The sequence below is a fragment of the Salvelinus sp. IW2-2015 genome, unplaced genomic scaffold (assembly GCF_002910315.2).
Source record: "Salvelinus sp. IW2-2015 unplaced genomic scaffold, ASM291031v2 Un_scaffold3256, whole genome shotgun sequence".
NCBI lineage: Eukaryota > Metazoa > Chordata > Actinopteri > Salmoniformes > Salmonidae > Salvelinus > Salvelinus sp. IW2-2015.
This window is the reverse complement of record NW_019944543.1, coordinates 41965-52292: the sequence shown is the minus strand read 5'-3', so window position 1 is coordinate 52292 and position 10328 is coordinate 41965. Positions and strand designations below refer to the sequence as shown.

At 43.1% G+C, this 10328-nt stretch overlaps 1 long non-coding RNA gene across 1 annotated transcript; it reads left to right on the top strand.

Moving 5' to 3' along the window:
* Positions 1–797: 797 nt before the first annotated feature.
* On the top strand, positions 798–4086 carry LOC139025779 (uncharacterized). Its single transcript, XR_011477399.1, has 2 exons — positions 798–1911; positions 1964–4086. It is a non-coding gene; the product is annotated as an uncharacterized lncRNA (long non-coding RNA).
* The last annotated feature ends 6242 nt before the right edge of the window (positions 4087–10328 follow it).

The window sequence follows — 10328 nt, the reverse complement described above, 5'->3', positions numbered from 1 at the left end:
GGCAATTATGTCGGGGGACTACTGACTTGAAAACATAGGCATCTCATAGTTCTGATGCCGGGGTTAGGACAGTTGAACTAAGCTCATAGACATTTAAAATAGGTTCTGAATGCGGGGTAGCGGACCAGTTGAACTAAGCTCCATGAGCGCATTTAAAATGAGGTCTGATGCGGGCGAATAGGACAGTTGAACTAAGCTCATGAGCATTTAAAATAGAGTCTGATGGGGTCTAGGACAGTGAACTACAGCTCATGCTACATTTAAAATAGGTTCTGCATGCGGGTAGGACAGTTGATTAAGCTCATAGAGACAATTTACAAATAGGTTCTGATTGGGCCTAGGTGACAGTGAACTAAGCTCACATGAGCCATTTAAAATAGTTCTGAATGGGGATAGCGACAGTTTGAACTAAGTCATGACGCATTGTTAAAATAGGTATGGATGAGGTAGGACAGTTGAACCTAAGCTCATGAGACATTTAAAATAGTTCTGAGGGATAGGACAAGTTGAACTAAAGCCTCATGAGGCACATCTAAAAAGATAGGTTCTGCATGGGGGTCTAGGCACCACGTTAAACTAAGCTCATGAGCATTTTAATAGGTCTGATGGGGTAGCGACAGTTGAATTAAGCTCATGACGGCATTTAAAATTAGGTTCTGATGGGGATAGGACAGTTGAAACTAAAGCTCATGAGGCATTTTAAAAAGGTTCTGATGGCGGGATAGGACAGTTGCAATTAAGCTCATCAGGGCCATTTTAAATAGGTTCTGATGGGGGGTTAGGACGTGAACTAAGCATTGTGTTTAGATGACCAGGATACCAGGTGAAACATTGTGCTTAGATGACCAGGATACCAGRTGAAACATTGTGYTTAGATGACCAGGATACCAGGTGAAACATTTCCCTGAAGACTCAAACTGAATTCTCCCTCTTGCTCTATGTTCTCTACATACTTCAGTCTGAGACTGACATCATTGAAGTAGTTTGTGCTGACAAAACATAATCGAGCTATTTGGATCGTTTTTAAACCAATCAGAGTATCAAAGCCAATGACACGTTTTCAAAACAACCACTTTACCCGCGTGTGTTCTGGCGCCGGCCCATCGGTTTCTGGACCTATCAGTACAATTAGAGTGTTTTTCCATTCTAGAACTTGTCGGAGAGGGAGTCAGACCCAGACGACTAAAGCATATGTGTTCCATATGGATTAATACAGGTACACACACACACACTCACTGGACAGTTTATTAGGTACGCCCATCTAGTACTGGGTCAGACCTCACCCCTCCCCCAACTTTGCATCCAGAACATCCTGAATTCTCCGGGGCGTTCTACAAGGTGTCGGAGACGTTCCACGGGGATGTCGGGGGCATTCTGACATGATGTCATCACGCAGTTGCTGCAGATGGGACGGCGACACATTCGGGCTGCGAACGAGTCTATTCCGTCTCGTCCCACAGATGCTCCGTTGGGTTGAGGTCTAGTTSTGCACACCACTGTTGTACTGCGCTGTTATTTACCCGTTATGTGGACCGCCTGTTCGCTTGTACGATTCTTTCCCTTGTCTTCGGACGAGCTGTTTTCACCCACAGGACTGCCGTTGACTGGATATTTGTCGAGCCGTTTTTCGGGCGTGAAAAGCCCCGGTAAGGGCGGCCCGACGATCATACCACGCTCAAAGGGTCGCTTAGGTCAATCGTTTTTTTGTCCATTCTAACGTTCGATCGAACAGTAACTTGAATGCCTGTCTGCCTGCTTTTATACAGCACACCACGGTCACGTGACTCAGGAAGGAGCGAACCGTTTTTGTGAACGTCGGTGGTGGACCTAATAAACGTTCCAGTCAGTGTTTACCTCATCCCATTAGTGAGTGCAGGACACACATGTTATATATGTGTGTATTATACACATGTTATATATGTGTGTATTATACACATGTTATATATGTGTGTATTATACACAGGTTATTCGGTTGACCAGGCTGTGCTGTAAGGTCAAAGGTTGACGTGTGCGGACCATGCTCAGTGATGAAGTTTCCCCTAGGTACAGATCTAGGATCAGTTTCCCCTAGGTACAGATCTAGGATCAGTTTCCCCTAGGTACAGATCTAGGATCCGTTTCCCCTAGGTACAGATATATGATCCGTTTCCCCTAGCTACAGATCTAGGATCAGTTTCCCCTAGCTACAGATCTAGWATCCGTTTCCCCTAGCTACAGATCTAGGATCAGTTTCCCCTGGGTACAGATCTAGGATCGGAACCTTAACCATTATTGGGGGAAATGCTAAACTGACCCAGGATCTGTAGCCAGGGGCAACTTCACCCTGCTCTGTGAAGCTCCTGTGTTTTAACCCCTGTGATGTCACAAAGGAGGGCGATCGCTGTGATTCTCTTGGCACTCTACTGTGTGTTTGTAGATTTTATTTTTAAGTAACTGATGTTGAGCCATTTACTGGGATTATTTTAAATTCATTGTGAGACTATTAAGTACATTTGAAAACGGTTTAGTTTGATGTCACTGTGTGTGTGTGTGTGTGTGTGTGTGTGTGTGTGTGTGTGTGTGTACAGAGCCTTCAGAAAGTATTCACACTCCTTGACTTTTTCCAAATGTAGTTTTGTTACAGCCTGAATTTAAAATGGATTAAATGTAGATTTTGTGCCACTGGCCTCTACACACACACTACCCCATAATGTCAAAGTGGAATTATGTTTTTAGACATTTTTACAATCTAATTAAAAATGTAAAATCTGAGAAGTCTTGAGTCACTAAGTATTAAACCTCTTTGTTATGACAAGCCTAAATAAGCATATTTTTACTCCTGAACTTAACAAGTCACATAAGTTGCATGGACTCACTCGGTGTGCAATAATAGTGTTTGACGTGATTTCTTTATGACTACCTCATCTCTGTACCCCACACATACAATTATCTGTAAGGTCCCTCAGTCGAGCAGTGAATTTCAAACACAGATTCAACCACAAAGACCAGGGAGGTTTTCCAATGCCTCGCAAAGAAGGGCACCTTTTGGTAGATGGGTAGAAATAAAAAAGCAGACATTCAATATCCCTTTGAGCATGGTGAAGTTATGAATTACACTTTGGATGGTGAATCAATACACCCAGTCACTACGAAGATACAGGTGTCCTTCCTAACTCAGTTGCCGGAGAGGAAGGAAACCGCTCAGGGATTTTACCATGAGGCCAATGGTGACCGTTAAAACAGTTACAGAGTTTAATGGCTGTGATAGGAGAACACTGAGGATGGATCAACAACATTGTAGTTACTCCACAATACTAACCTAATTGACAGAGTGAAAAGAAGGAAGCCTGTACAGAATAAAAAATATTCCAAAACGTGTATCCTGTTTGCAACAAGGCACTGAAGTAACACTGCCACCATGGAATGGAATGGAGCTAAGCACAGACAATATCCTAGAGGAAAACCTGGTTCAGTCTGCTTTCCACCAAACACTGGGAGATGAATTCACCTTTCAGCAGGACAATAACCTAAAACACAAGGCCAAATCTACACTGGAGTTGCTGACCAAGAAGACATTGAATATTCCTGAGTGGCCGAGTTACAGTTTTGACTTAAATCGGCTTAAATCTCTGGCGAGACTTAAATGGTCGTCAAGCAATTATCAGCAACCAATTTGACAGAGTTTGAAGAATTTTTAAAAGTGTAATGGGTAAATGTTGTACTATCCAGGTGTGCAAATCTCTTAGAGACTTACCCAGAAAGACTCACAGCTGTAATCGCTGCCAAAGGTGATTCTAACATGTATTGAATACTTATGTAAATGAGATATTTCTATATTCTAAAATAAATATGCAAACATTTCTAAAAACATGTTTTTACTTTGTCATTATGAGGTATTGTTTGTAGATGGGTGAAAATATATATATTTAATCCATTTTTTAATTGTGGCTGTTACACAACAAAATGTGGACTAAAGTCAAGGGGTCTGAATACTTTGTGAAAACACTAATACCAGAGAGGTTATAATAGATAGAAAATGTCTGTCTGAGTTCGTACAACTGATTGAACTTGTACGCCTCAATGAAATTAAATCCTGTTGCTAAGTGACACTTTTGTTTGTAAACATTTTATTCTAACGTGGACCGATGACAACATATATTACGTTGTAAATGCAACCGTAGAAACCTGTTGTGCTGAAGTTAGCCACTCCACACATACCTTCTGTAACTGACTGACCGTCATGAACGAGAATGGAAGCAGCATTAGCGTGTAGATTATCTTTCTCTCTGCAGGTAGCCTAGTGGTTAGAGACAGGTAGTCTAGTGGTTAGAGACAGGTAGTCTAGTGGTTAGAGACAGGTAGCCTAGTGGTTAGAGACAGGTAGCCTAGTGGTTAGAGACAGGTAGCCTAGTGGTTAGAGCAGGCAGCCTAGTGGTTAGAGCAGGTAGCCTAGTGGTTAGAGCAGGTAGCCTAGTGTTAGTAGACAGTAGCCTAGTGGTTAGACAGGTAGCAGTCGGGTTAGAGACAGGTAGTCTAGTGGTTAGAGACAGGTAGCCTAGTGTTAGAGACAGTACAGTGTAGAGACAGGTAGCTAGTGGTTAGAGACAGGTAGCCTAGTGGTTAGAGACAGGTAGCCTGTTGTTTAGGCAGGTTAGCCTAGTGGTTAGAGACAGGTAGCCTAGTGGTTAGAGCAGGTAGCTCTAGTGGTTAGAGCGAGTAGCCTAGTGGTTAGAGCAGGTAGCCTAGTGGAGAGCATACTAGTGAGCAGTACTAGTGAGCAGCAGCTAGTGGTTAAGACAGGCACCTAGTGGTTAGAAAGAGCAGTAGGCCCTAGTGGTTAGAGCCAGGTATCCTAGTGGTTAGAGGACGTAGCCTAGTGGAGAGCAGGTAGCCTTAGTGTTAGAGCAGGCAGCCTAGTGGTTAGAGCAGGTAACCAGTGGTTAGAGACAGGTAGCCATGGTGTAGAGACAGGTAGCCTAGGGTTAGAGGCAGGTAGCCTAGCGGTTAGAGGCAGTAGCCTAGTTAGAGGCAGGTAGCCTAGCGTTAGAGACAGGTAGGCCTAGCGGTTAGAGACAGGTAGCCTGAGGCGGTTAGAACAGGTAGCCTAGCGGTTGAGGCAGGTAGCCAGCGGTTAGAGGCATAGCCTACGGTTAGAGGAGTAGCCTAGCGTTAGAGGCAGGTAGCCTAGCGGTTAGAGGCAGGTAGCCTAGTGGTTTAGAGTGGAGGGGCGGCGAGTAGCCTAGTGGTTAGAGCAGGTAGCTAGGTAGAGCAGGAGCCTAGTGGTTAGAGCGTGGACTAGTAACCGAAAGGTCTAGATCGAATCCCGCAGCGTGACAAGGTAAAAATCTGCCCCTGAACAAGGAAGTTAACCCACTGTTCCTAGGGCGTCATTGTAAATAAGAATTTGTTCTAACTGACTTGCCTAGTTAAAGGTTAAAATAAAAAAATTGTTGGAAAATGACTCGCATTTCACTGTTATCACACCTGTACAACCTATTGTTGTAAGAATGTGACAAATAAAATTGGTTTCGATTTAAAATCCTTGTACATCCTTTAGCTCCATATAGAAATAGTTTCCTCTTTCTTATAATCCCTGGTGAACTGAGAACGCTGGAAAACACACACACACACACACACACACACATTCATTCACCTCACCTGTTGAACTGGGTAGGGTTGTGAATGACATCCCCAGGCTAAAGGAGAAAGTGTCTGGTGGATTAGGTTTTGAACTAAGGGAAATATATCTTTGACCATAATGAATCCATATATTGTATATTTATAGCCGAATCCACTAATTTGAAGGTTTGTCGACATACGTTTGTATATATAGTGTATCTCAGCTTGGATGTCGACCCTCAAGCTCAATCGTTTGTATATTGTATGTAGTGTATGTTTACATCTCTCAATTCAAAGGGCTTTATTGGCATGGAAACGTGTGTTTACATTACCCAAGCAAATGGAATAGACAATTAACAAAAGGGAATTTAACAAGGGAAATATTAGTGAACATTACACTCACAAAAGTGTTGAAAGAATAAAGACATTTTAAGTCTTATATAATTGGCTGTGTACAGTGTTGTTAAAATGTGCAAATAGTTGAAGTATGAAAGGGRAAATAAACAAACGGATAAATATGGGTGGTATTTACAATGTTGTTTGTTCTCCACTGGTCGTCCTGTTCTCATGACAACGGGTCACAGAGGTCTGCCTATGGCCGCCTGTCTCCATAGCAATGCTCACTGAGTCTGTACATAGTCAAAAGTATTTCTTAAGTTTGAGTCAGTCACAGTGGTCAGGTATTCTGCCACTCTGTACTCTCTGTTTAGGGACAAATAGCACTCTAGTTTACTCTGTTTTTTTTTGTTTGATTCTCTACCCCCTGCCTCCCTCTTCACACCTATAGAGTCTGTTAATGTGTTTGTTAGGGCTGAGGCCACACCCTCTCTGGGCCGAGCCTATAAACCGAGAGGCTTTATTAACACTGCTACTCCTCTCTCTCTCCCTCTCAATTCAATTCAAGGGGCTTTATATGCATGGGAAACATATGTTAACATTGCCAAACCAAGTGAAGTAGATAATATACAAAAGTGAAATAAACAATAAAAATGAACAGTAAACATTACACWYACAGAAGTTCCAAAAKAATAAAGACATTRCAGATGTCATATTATGTATATTGTCACGATATTCGTAGTGAGGAGACCAAAGCGCAGCGTGAAGACATATTTTTAATACAAGATGACTAAACACGAAGAACACTAAACAAACTAACAAAACGAACGTGAACGCTGTAAACAAAGAGTGCATAGATGCAACTTCACAAAGACAATAACCCACAAACTAAACTGGAAAATGGCAACCTAAATAGGATCCCCAATCAGAGACAACGATAAACAGCTGCCTCTGACTGGGAACCAATTCAGGCCACCATAGACCTACATAATGCCTAGACTACACACACACACCTAGACATACCAAAACCCTAGACAAGACAAAAACACACATACCACCCTCGTCACACCCTGACCTAACCAAAATAATAAAGAAAACAAAGAATACTAAGGTCAGGGCGTGACATATATAAACAGCATTGTAACGATGTACAAATGGTTAAAGTACAAAAGGGAAAATAAATAAGCATAAATATGGGTTGAATTTACAATGGTGTTTGTACTTCACTGGTTGACCTTTTCTTGTGGCAACAGGTCACAAATCTTGCTGCTGTGATGGAACACTGTGGCACACTGCGACCTGTATGCTCTCGTTGGCTGGCCCTCGCTACATATTCGTCGCCAGACCCACTGGCTCCAGGTCATCTATACGTCTTTGCCAGGTAAAGCTCTGCCTTATCTCAGCTCACTGGTCACGATAACAACACCCACCCACCTGTAGCACACGCTCTTTCAGCATTATATCTCCGACTTGGTCATCCCAAAGCCAACACTTCCTTTGGCCGCCTTTCCTTCCAGTTCTCTGCTGCATGACTAACGAATGCAAAAATCGCTGAAGCTGGAGACTTATATTTCCCTCATAACTTAAACATCAGCTATCTGGAGCAGCTAACGATCGCTGCAGCTGTACATAGTCAATCTACCTACCTCATCCCCATATTGTTTTTATTTACTTTTCTGCTCTTTGCACACCAGTATCTCTACTTGCAAATCATCATCTGCTCATCTATCATCTCCAGTGCTGATCTGCGCTAAATTGTAATTACTTCGCTTACTATGGCCTATTTATTGCCTTACCTCCTCATGCCATTTGCCACACATTGTATATAGACGTTCTTTTTTTTTCTCACTGTGATTAATTGTACTAGTCTGCTGTTTACTCGATGTGTAACTCTGTGTTGTGTATGGTTTAAAGCCCGGAACAAGCCTGCGCGCCTGCTTTGCATTTATCTTGTCACAGGTCGCGTGTTGTAATATGAGAACTGTGTTCTCAATGGGCCTAACTGTGGTTAAATAGAAAGGTGAAATTAAAATGATTTTTTAAAAAACACTTGGTATATTCACCAGGAGGAGCTATGGGATAATCTAGATTAATGTGTTCTCTCTCCCTGCCTCCCTCTTCACACCTAAGTAGAATCATTAATGTGGTGTTAGGGTGAGGCCACCCCTCTCGGGCCGAGCCTATAACAGAGAGGCTTTAAATAAATGCCTACTCCTCTCTCTTCTGCAACACAACCACTCCTCCTCTCTCTCTCACACACCACCACCCTCTCTCATCTCAATACACACACCCCCTCTCTTCTTTTCTCTCACAGATCACAGTGCAAGGAGGAGAGCCAGTTCTGTTGCATGTTAAATTGGACAGCGAGAATGAAGTGTCAGAAAGAACGCTGAGTCAACAGCAAAATAATCTGATACTGCGTAAGGACTAATTACCGTACATAGGTCTATAACGTAATTTATGTCTCCCTCTTTATTATATTTTCGTTCGAAATCTCTATCTCGATTGTTTCGTGTCGTCTCGTTTTAAATCACTCTTCTTTGCCCTCTCTCACCCACTTTTCTCTTCTCTCTCTCTCATCCTCTCTCTCTCTCTCTCTCTCCTCTCTCTCTCTCTCTTCTATCTCTCTCTCTCTTCTCTGATCTTTGCTCTATGGAAACTGCTGTGTTGTCAGGGAGTTGTTAAATAATAGGTTACTTAGGGCAAAACGGCTTTATTAGTGGTAACAATGTACACTGACTCTCCACAACACTACATTCTTACAGACAGTTACCTGTTACAGTTACCTGTTACAGTTACCTAGCTCAGGTACATGCTTCTTAACAGTTACAGTTGACCAGGGCAGCTCTAGCAGAGCAGAAATTTGACCAACTGACTTGTTGGAAAGGTGGCATCCTATGACRGTGCCACATTGAAAGTCACTGAGCTCTTCAGTAAGGCCATTCTACTGCCAATGTTTGTCTATGGAGATTGCATGGCTGTGTGCTCTATTCTAGACCCCTGTCAGCAACAGCTGAAATATCCAAATCCACTCATTTRAAAGGGTCTCTTTTGTATATATAGTGTATTACAGAGTGGGTCAGGGAGCGGTTGAAAATGTCCTGCGGCCAGAATGTTAACCTTTTTTTAAGATCTTACTCATGTCGTCTATGGMGAGCATGATCACACAGTCATCCGGAACAGCTGGTGCTCTCATGCATGGTTCAGTGTTGCTTGCCTCGAAAGTGCGCACTGGGCAGCTCACGGCTGGGTTTCCCTTTGTAATCCGTGATAGTTTGCAAGCCCTGCCACATCCGACAAACGTCTGAGCCGGCATAGTAGCATTCAATCTTAGTCYTGTATTGACTCTGCGCCTGTTTGATGGTTTGTCAGAGGGCGGGATTTCTTATAAACGTCCCTCTCCTTGAAAGCAGCATCTCCAGCCTTTCGCTCAGTGCAGATGTTGCCTATAATCCATGGCTTCTGGTTGGGCTATGTACGTACATACGGTCACTGTGGGTACGACGTCTATGTAGTTACTAATGAAGCAGGTGACTGATATGGTGTACTCCTCAATGCCATCGGATGAATCCCGGAACATATTCCAGTCTGTGCTAGCAAAACAGTCGTGTAGCGTAGCATCTGTGTCATCTGACCACTTCTGTATTGAGTGAGTCACTGGTACTTCCTGTTTGAGATTTTGCTTGTAAGCAGGAATCAGGAGGWTAGAGTTATGGTCAGATTTGCCAAATGGAGGGYGAGGGAGAGCTTTGTACGCGTCTCTGTGTGTGGTGTAAAGGTGGTCTACAGTTTTGCCTCCTGTAGTTGCACATGTGACATGCTGGTARAAATKAGGAAAAACGGATTTCATTTTCCCTGCATTAAAATCACCAGCCACTAGGAGCGCCGCCTCTGGGTGAGCATTTTCTTGTTTGCTTATGGTGGAATACAGCTCGTTGAGTCTGGTCTTAGTGCCAGCATCGGTCTGTGGTGGTAAATAGACAGATACAAAAAATATAGATAAGCTCTCTTGGTAAATAATATGGTCTATAGCTTATCATGAGGTATTCTACCTCAGGCGAGCAGAAACTTGAGACTTCCTTAACGTTAGAGATCACACACCAGCTGTTTTTAAAAGAGACACACCCTTCCTCTCTTGGTCTTAACTGAGTCTGCCGTCCGGTCTTGGCGATTCATAGAAAAACCAGAGAGATGTATRTTATCCATGTCCTCATTCAGCCTCGACTCCGAGAAGCATAAGAGCTTGACATCGACAGTTCTTCAGGTCCCGTTGATAGGAGAGTCACGAATTAGTCTCCCTTTTGTGCGAGAGAAGAGATTTTCTCAGGAAAGATGTAAAAGACAGTGTAAAGCAAGATCGACCGTGGGGGGCACGCTCTGACGAAACTACAAAC